The sequence below is a fragment of the Limanda limanda genome, chromosome 17 (assembly GCF_963576545.1).
Source record: "Limanda limanda chromosome 17, fLimLim1.1, whole genome shotgun sequence".
Lineage (NCBI taxonomy): Eukaryota > Metazoa > Chordata > Actinopteri > Pleuronectiformes > Pleuronectidae > Limanda > Limanda limanda.
In genome coordinates this window covers 6,203,665-6,212,700 of record NC_083652.1, presented here as the reverse complement: position 1 = coordinate 6,212,700, position 9,036 = coordinate 6,203,665, and the positions used below count along the sequence as shown (strand labels likewise).

The 9,036-nt window shown below is 39.0% G+C and overlaps 1 pseudogene; it reads left to right on the top strand.

The window, feature by feature from the left end:
• The first annotated feature begins 1,738 nt into the window (after nucleotides 1-1,738).
• Nucleotides 1,739-8,304, top strand: LOC133023843 (apolipoprotein L2-like; annotated as a pseudogene).
• The last annotated feature ends 732 nt before the right edge of the window (nucleotides 8,305-9,036 follow it).

The window sequence follows — 9,036 nt, the reverse complement described above, 5'->3', positions numbered from 1 at the left end:
GTACCATTCATTACCATGGAGGATGCAGGATCTATGACCTATACTGCAGGGAGCCACCAGTGGGTGATCAGGACTATAAGGCTTTACTTTTTGAGGCTGTCATAATGAAAGAAAATAAATAGATAAAACATATTTTAAACCAATCAATGCATATTTTGAGGCTTGAATACATCACAAACAAAATTCTATAACAATGAGTAACATTTTCTTATTTATTGTATATTTATATCATTAACATTAATCTTATCAGAATCTTATGTCATTGACCTTGTCAAGCAATTCCACGGTTATAACGATTGACTACAGTAAAAGTCCTGTTGACTGATTTTTTAAACATGAATTAAGCAAACTGGAGTTTAGGTGTCCCTCACAATGTCTCATATTACCCAAATTTCCCCTAATTATTGATTTTTTTTATTATTCGCTTTCGCTACCAAATTGAGCTTCAGAGTTGAATGAGTTAAGTGCAGGACTGGGTGGCCCATCCTGCTGATGTGTCAGCAGCAAATTTAATGAAGGTGTTGGAGTTGTGGGATGACTATTCAGTCATGCATGAACAGGGAGTACAGGAGAGGACTGAGCACGCAGCCCTGGGTCCACTTGTGTTGAGAATCAGGGTGGAGGATGTGCAGCTGCCTATCTGCACAGCCTGTGATTGATTGCACCACCACTTCCTGCTTCTCTGTCTCCACAAGCAGCAGAGCTCACTGCTATCATTGAAGCATGCAAGTTGGCTAAAAGGAAAACTGTGAATATCTACACTTACAGTTGGTGTGCAAGATTTTTGCGCGATTTGGAAACAGAGACAAATCAATTGCACATCATGCTCGAGTGTCTCAGATGCTTGATGATATCCTCCTCCCCAAACAGGTTTCTGTATGTAAATGTGATGCTCACACTTCTAATAATGACCCAGTGTCACAAGGTAATAACAGAGCAGATGCAGAAGCAAAAGCAGCCGCTCGCCAGCCTCACACATTCTCTTACAGGTCGACTCAACAACAATGACTTACAGGAACTCCAACTTAGAGCCACAGCGGTTGTGCGTGCACTTTGGAGGAAATGTGGCTGCAAACTGCAAAAATTAAAATGCACTGGATGTAATGAAGCTCTTAATGTAAATTTAACTGGTGTCCATTCATTTTAACTCTAGTCTAGTTTTTCTAGTATATGTACCATTCATTACCATGGAGGATGCAGGATCTATGACCTATACTGCACGGAGCCACCAGTGGGTGATCAGGACTATAAGGCTTTACTTTTTGAGGCTGTCATGATGAAAGAAAATAAATAGATAAAACACATTTGAAACCAATCAATGCATATTTTGATGTATGAATACATCAATAACAATGAGGAACATTGTCTTATGACACATTTATATCATTAACATTAATCTTATCAGAATCTTATGTCATTGACCTTCTCAAGCAATTCCAGAGTCATAATGATTGACTACAGTAAAAGTCTTGTTGACCCGATTTTATTAACATGAATTTAGCAAACTGGAGTTTAGGTGTCCCTCATAATGTCTCATATTACCCAAATTCCCCCCGAATTATTTTTTTATTTTTTTATTCGCTTTCACTACCAAATTGAGCTTTGGAGTTCAATGAGTTAAGTGCAGGACTGGGTGTGGCCCATCCTGCTGATGTGGAGAAAGGAAAATGAAACCAAACAAGTGTGTCAACTTTGTTCAAGCCTGCTGAGGATTTAGTTCTTGCAACAAGCCGTCCAGAAACAAGCAGCTGGTTTTTATTGTATCAGAGAGACCAGCGAAGCAACGAAGCCCCAGTAAAGAAATGACGGCAGAAGGGGAAATGTCTGCTGCAAGGTAAAGTTTGACTTTCTGTGTTTTTCATCCTTATAGTAACACACAAACTTATTCCCTCTGAGTTTGTTTTCACTTTTTGGTATCAAATAAACATAGAAATCCACAAGGGGAAAGTAGCCTGGGTACCTTTCCTTAAGTGCTCTCTTAGAGTTAAAGTTGTTTTTGTTTTTTTAAACTGCTATACATATTTGAGATCTTTAACAACCAACAATTACTTTCCATTTAAGGTTAGTGTAGTGAATGTAGACACCTGCTGACATTGAGCTCCCTGACCTAGACATGTTAACAGTTACTTTGAACAAAGGCTCTGACACATGTAACGCGTGACCTGACACAGTCAAACACAAAATGGAAAGAGAAACAAAATCACCACAGCTAAACAGAAAACAACCACAAAGATATTATAAACTACAAAGAGATACAAAACAACGACAATGTCATCTGAGCTCTAAGCTTAAGACTTTTTGGATTTTGTTGAACACTCTTCATTATGGCGTTTTTCCTTGGGTTTAGATTATTGTTCATTCTGAGTTTCTGGTTTCCTGTTTAATTAAGAAAATGTTTTCCTTATTCGCTGTCATGTTTCCAGTGTCTTCTTGGATGTATGGCTTGTGCTTTGCTGTTTGTTCCTGTTTCCCTAATGTTTCATTGAATGTTGAATTTTGATCTTTGTTTTTCGGAATCCTGTTTTGCTTTTGTTGTATTATATCTGCCGAACATTTTTTTGTTATTTTACTGGCTCCTGCATTCAGAACCTGCTTTTCCCCAATTCCTGACACACAAATAGACTAAAAACTATAAAACAACTCCAAACAACAACAGAAAGGCTAAAGAAAGGCAACAAAAAAGAGACAAAACAATTAACTGCAAAGACACAAAATATCAAATCGTAAACAGAGACAGAATGAACACAAACAGAAACAAAACAATATCAGAAAGACACAACCACGTAGATGACGGTAATGCAATTTGCCACTCGCCAATAAACCTACCAAACAAGAAGAGAAACAAAATAACCACCACGAGAACAAACTGACAACATAAAAAACACAAAGAGACATAAAATGACTACGAAAAACAACCACAGACCCACAACCACAGAGAGATACATTGTAACCAAAAAAAAGAAAACAGACAAAAGACAAAATAAATGACTACAACAACACAACTACAAACCAGCAAAAATTATCTACAAAGAACCAAAACATCCACAGAGAGACAAAAATGCACTTCAATTTTAGGATGGAGATACAGTCAGTTTTTCAGTAACATTTTCTGGTCTGGACTTAAATGAAATGTCCCAAAGTGATTGATGCTTTATGTCTTATTACAGAAAAGAGCTACAGCAGGAGTTGTGCCGCTATGTCACAAAAACCTTCAGCTATATCGACACTGTAAGAGAATTCTGTGAGGATGTCTCTAAATGGGGGCTCGGTAGGGAGACCGAATTAAACATGATGAAAGATATCAAAGAGAGGGTTGACAACCATGTTTCAAAGTCAGGGAGCCATGCAAAGCTGCAGGAGGAGCTGGATGCCGTGCTCAAGGACACTTTGGTTGGCCTGGAGAAGCTTGAAGACTTCCTGGATGCAGTGGAGAAGTTGGCGGTCACTTCGCTCCATGTGTTTACGGAGAACCAGGCGCTACGTCTGCCCAAAGGGATCACCCTCGATTGTGTTCAGGTTGTCATCACTGTGGCACGGCTAATCTGCCCTCTCCTCCTCGAGTTCAAAAGAGATGCAAAAGTCTTCTTCCTGCCCAGACTTCAGAATGTGGAAGTGCTCTCATATGAGTTGGACAAGTACATACGGACCACGCAGAGAATCTGCGAGACGTTAGGAAAAAGGTGAACAGACGTGCAACAACATGACACATTTAGCAGTGGGTAACATTTAGTGCAGGAAGTAAGTGTAACTGTCTTTCACAACTCCCTCAGTGACTTTCATTCGAAAATGACAACGGAAACTGTGGTGAACTTCGACGTGGATCTGTCTGAAGATGACATGCGGAGGATGCTTGATCATATTAATCAGCTGGATGAGATCAGGTAAGTGTTGTTTTAGCTGATTTCAAACTACTTACTGGACTTGAGTGCAACCTTTGTTACAGCAGATCATAAAACTCTTCTGAACAGATTCAGTAACCTGGATGGCCTTTAGACGGAACTGCTTTTAATTAAATAATTTTTTGCCTATTGCATTCATGTGATGTGTGGTCCCACAAGGCTACGTCCTTGGACCTTTTTTGTTAAGCCTGTATGTATGTGTTGGTCATGTTATTTATCATTTTACTCTTGTCAGAGAATCAAATACTATTTTTAATTCTCTCCACTGCCTTTGCCCACGCCTGAGGATTTAACTGTTGAATCTGACAACGTAGTTTCCTGCAGGCTGGGCGATAACTGGTAGAATTTATAGTCATTGGGAGGAAGTTAAAAATTCCAGAAGAAATTCCAGGAGAAAAGACAGATCAGCAAAAACAATTAGCACAAGGAAAGGGTATTAAAAATATGACAATGTTCAGTCTGTGGCGCCTTTAAGGTGCATCAGAAACTTTGAAATTTGAAATTATTTTGTCTTCATCAGGATAAACAAGGACTTCAGGATGGTGTTCTTGTTTCAAGAGGAATCGTTTTGTGACTTCATCAGTGTCTTCAGCAAGCAACAGGAGGGGATGCTGGAGTTTCTCAACGACCTGGAGGAGGGGGCTATTCAGCTTGACAGGATGAATATGGGGGCAAAGGTCTCCAGCGTGGTAGGCAGCTCGGTTGGGGCGATTGGAGGTGTGCTCTCCATTGTTGGCTTGGCGTTAATTCCTTTTACGGCAGGGGTTTCTCTAGCTCTGACAATGACGGGGATAGGTATGGGAATCACCAGCGGAGTCAACAGCGCTGTCACCACCTTCACAGAGATTGGAGTAAATAAAACTCAAAAGAAAAAAGCCAGAGAGGTTTTCCAGAAATTCACGGACGATGTGCAGAGTCTCCAGGAATGTCTGGACAAGGTGACCAGTCAAGTTGACACGGAAATGGTAGAGAGTATCATCAAAGAGGCTCTGGGAGTTATCAAGGGTCTTGGTAAATGTGGTGCTATTGCAAAAGGTATTGATGCATTTGTTGATGCTGCCTCTGCTATTAAGTTGTTGAAAAACGAAGAGTTCATTGCAGGTGTCGCCAAAGGGCCTCTCGCTCTTACCAAGGCAGCCAGGGGAGGTTTCATAGCACTCAATGCTCTCTTCCTCGGCATGGATATCTTCTTCATCATTAAGGACAGCATAAGTCTGGCAAAAGGCAATGAGACTGCCTTCTCACAGTGGATCAGGGCCAGAGCTACTCTGTGGAGCTCAGAGATGGATTCATGGAAGGTGATCCACGACTCCCTGTGTGAGGGCCAGGAGACGTCAGAGAAAAAAAAAGCTCTTCTGGAGACACCATTTTATCCAGAGATGGATGTGAAGAAGCAACTAGAATTTTCTTCTGATAAAGTGGAAGAATAAATAAAATAAAATAAGTTTTGCTTAACACAGAGAGAGTATCTCTGTATTAGAGAATTGTCACAATTCTCGAAAAAAGGAGTTAAATGGAACCCTGATAATTTGCCAGATTTTGAGGCTTAAAAGTTTGGAAATAATGCCAATTAAATATGGTGAGGTTTCCACCAGACCCTTATCAATATGGATAAATGATTTAGGTTCCCCTAGTGGGGGAAAATTTAGTTCAAGACAATTACTAAGATTGGAAGAGAAAATAGAATTGGGAATTAATAAGAAAAAATCAAAAAGAAAAGTTTCTTAGAAGGATATCAATGCAATTGAAAGCACTGAGTGTGTGGGAGAAGGAATGTGAATGCAGGGAAAGAAGAAATGATGCAAAACAAATCCTGTGTGTTACCCAGGGGAATGAATGTGATAAAAAGGCAAATGAATATGAAGCAATAGATAAATCTGCACTGAGGTTTCTTTGTTGCCACCAGTGCCTCAGTGTGTTAGACTGTGCCCCTCTTCAGAGACCTGAAGTGACTTCAGCTCCAGCCGGTTCACCTCCACCCTATAGTCCTCCACCAACAACTGCCCATCCACCAGACTCCACAAACAGAATAGCAGACAACGCTGCCACACCAATCCTGCCGATGTTTGAGGGCGGTGGTTTCAGAGTAAAGGGCAGAGGCGGAAAGAAAGGACATTGCGGGCGAGGGAGTGTCTGGAGGAACGGGGTGGAGCTGCTCAGGTAGATTTGAGGAGGGGGGCCAGGAGAGAGTGCTGTAAACTCTGATTCATTCGACGCCTGAGATACATGGTATCACACCCACACCACACAAACAGGATAGGGAAACACACACATTGATATTAGAAGCGATCACATGCTTAGAATTCAAAAATGACTTTCTCTGCATTGTACATCACCCCCCAACTGCATGCATATAACAAGTTTTTGTTCTGTTACACTGCACGTGCAGAGAACTGTTCATATGGTAACTTTAATGTCGTCGACTCATCTTTTTTTTTCTCAAATAGCTGTTGCGAACATCTCAGCCTTACAGGAAATCCCTAAGACACTGTGGGCTCAAGGCAAACATGACGTTGGCTTAATATAACGCCTCAATCTGACTTCAGGACCTGCCAACAGTAATATCCATCAAAAACTGAAGCCATTAAAGGCATAACTCGGCATAACTCGTTTTTGAATCATTCCGAAAAGTAAGAGTCATCATTCCATGGCATCACTCACCAGTACGCACGCCTATTTTTCACAGGAAAAATCTAATTTGCAATTTGTTCTACAAAAGTAACTTTTCTGGGTCATCTGATCACAGCAGAGGGCAAATCCCTCTCATCCAAACATATTGAGACTAGACCGAAGTAGAACAAAGACTTGACTAAGACTATGCACCTCTGAGTTCCCTATGAGCAAAGAGAAACACACAGATAATGTAGATATCAGGACTTCACCCCTGAGGGTGAGGCCATCCATGTTTGTTTCTACCTGAGACAAACCCCTACTGCTTTCCATGATTCTGTTACAAGTGTGATTTCTAGTAATCAGACAGTGAATTCTTATAATTCTAATAATTGTGTTTCTGTGCTTTAACTCCATAGATAATTAAGACATTTAAATGATACACAGGACTTTTGTGACTTATTCTATATAATACTTTGTAATGAATTCCAATATTTAAGTCCAATTTAAAATCTATGTTTGAGCATATCTTTTGTTTAATGAATTTTAGTGTTGCTATTTGATGTGATTATAAAACTGTTCTTATCCAAAGGGTGTGAAGGTCTAAAATGCTCAGTTAGTAAATGTCCCTATAAATTTGTAATTGTACAATATGAATGTTTGGATTTTAACATTTCAATTAGAGAAGCAGTTTACTGAGCTAGTAACATATCCTGTGTCAAATGTTGGATAAGAATTCAAGAGCAATTTTTGTTAATGGGATGTCATGGAAATTTATCATGAGATTTGAAATAATGAGTTTCTCAGACCGGAGTTGTCTTTAGAGGTTTCATTATTAGCTCTTCAGAGGTTTACACGGTCAGCAACATCACTCAAAGTGCAACTACAAGAGAATTATAAAGGAGGGTTTTATACAATGTGGTAAATTGGAAACGGAACAGAAAGTTATAGAAAGAGGAATCAAATCTAGCACAAAGTTCCTCAAATAAAGGTCAACAGGAGGTGGGAGACATTGATGTTGTATCAGCTAAGTGCACAGAAAACGGTCAAAAACTGTAATACGACATTGATCAATGGAATTTGCCATTACAGGGACTCTAGAGTGCATCTTATCTGGTGTTTTAGTTGTGAATTGTTTATTTTACCTATGTTTTTTTATTGTTTTATTAGTTGTTTATTTGATATATGTAAGACTTCTATAAAACATGAAATAACAGATGTTTTTACAGAACAGAAACTTTTATTTCCCCTTCGACGTGACAAAATATCTAAGTCATTGCTTGCAACAGTAATTCAGACTTTTATTTTAAACTGTTAGTCAGACTAAATAATTTTCAAATAGGACATTTGACCTTTGTGATGCTTTGTATCTCTTCAGATGACACAAAATGCTTATTTTGGGAGGAACATATGATTTTTACCATGTTCATGATGTCCTAGATTGAATCTTTGTGAATGTCTGAGTCTGATGTTTATTAGATGTTTTGTATACTGTTGTGATCATTGTATGATCAAAAGGGGGGAAAGTAAAGGAAAATTATACCATTATACCACACTATCTATTATCTCTGCTTATGCATACTATTATCTGCTTATATTATACTATACCACGAAGAAAACTTCAGCCTGTGTCTGTTTTACAACACACACACACACACACACACACACCAAACAAGAAGTTTTGAGTATTGTCTTATCACAATCACATGGCCAATCTGTATGATCTGTATTATTTGTATGTTCAATTCAATGTGCACATTATTCTTGTACAATCTAATAAATGGATAAAAGGGAACTTGGCTTGTACATGTGTTTTAAGCAGCGGTGGGCTGAGGATCAAAGAGATGATAATGAAAGTTACAAAGGGTTGGTTTGCCAAAATCAACAGTTGAGTCCGTGCTGAAACAAAAATAGGTTAAGTGGTAAAACAAGCTGATCGACTGAGGACAACATGTCTTCTGATTAAGACAAGTATCCTTTGAAAAGAGAAGAAAAACCTCTTTGTAACTGTACAGTTAGTCCAGAAAACTAAATGACAACTTCATGACAAGAACATTAGAGCAGGGGTCTTCAACGTTTTACAGGCCAAGTACCCCCAAACTGGTGGAGAGAGGAGGATGGAGCAGGGGCCCCATACTACAGTCCCTGACAAAAGTCTTTTCACTTATCCATTTTGTAGAAACAACAGCCTATAACCTGACTTCTAATTCATCCATTGGTTTTAGAAATGGCTCATATGAAAGCTTAAACCCTCCCAAATTATGTTTAATATACCAAAATAAATTTGCTTCACTGAAGAAAGATTGATCATTTAATGAACACAGAAAGGTCAGATTTTGGAAGACAAAGTTTTGTCGCCTACAGAGAGTAATGTGAAAATTTTACAAATAATTTACCTCAAATACGAAAATATGTTGCATACCATCAGTGAATTAAGTATTGGTGCTGTGAGATCCATATTTAATATCTTGTATGATTTCCATGAGCTTGAAGGACTGCATCCATGCGATTCGAAAATGATTCATAC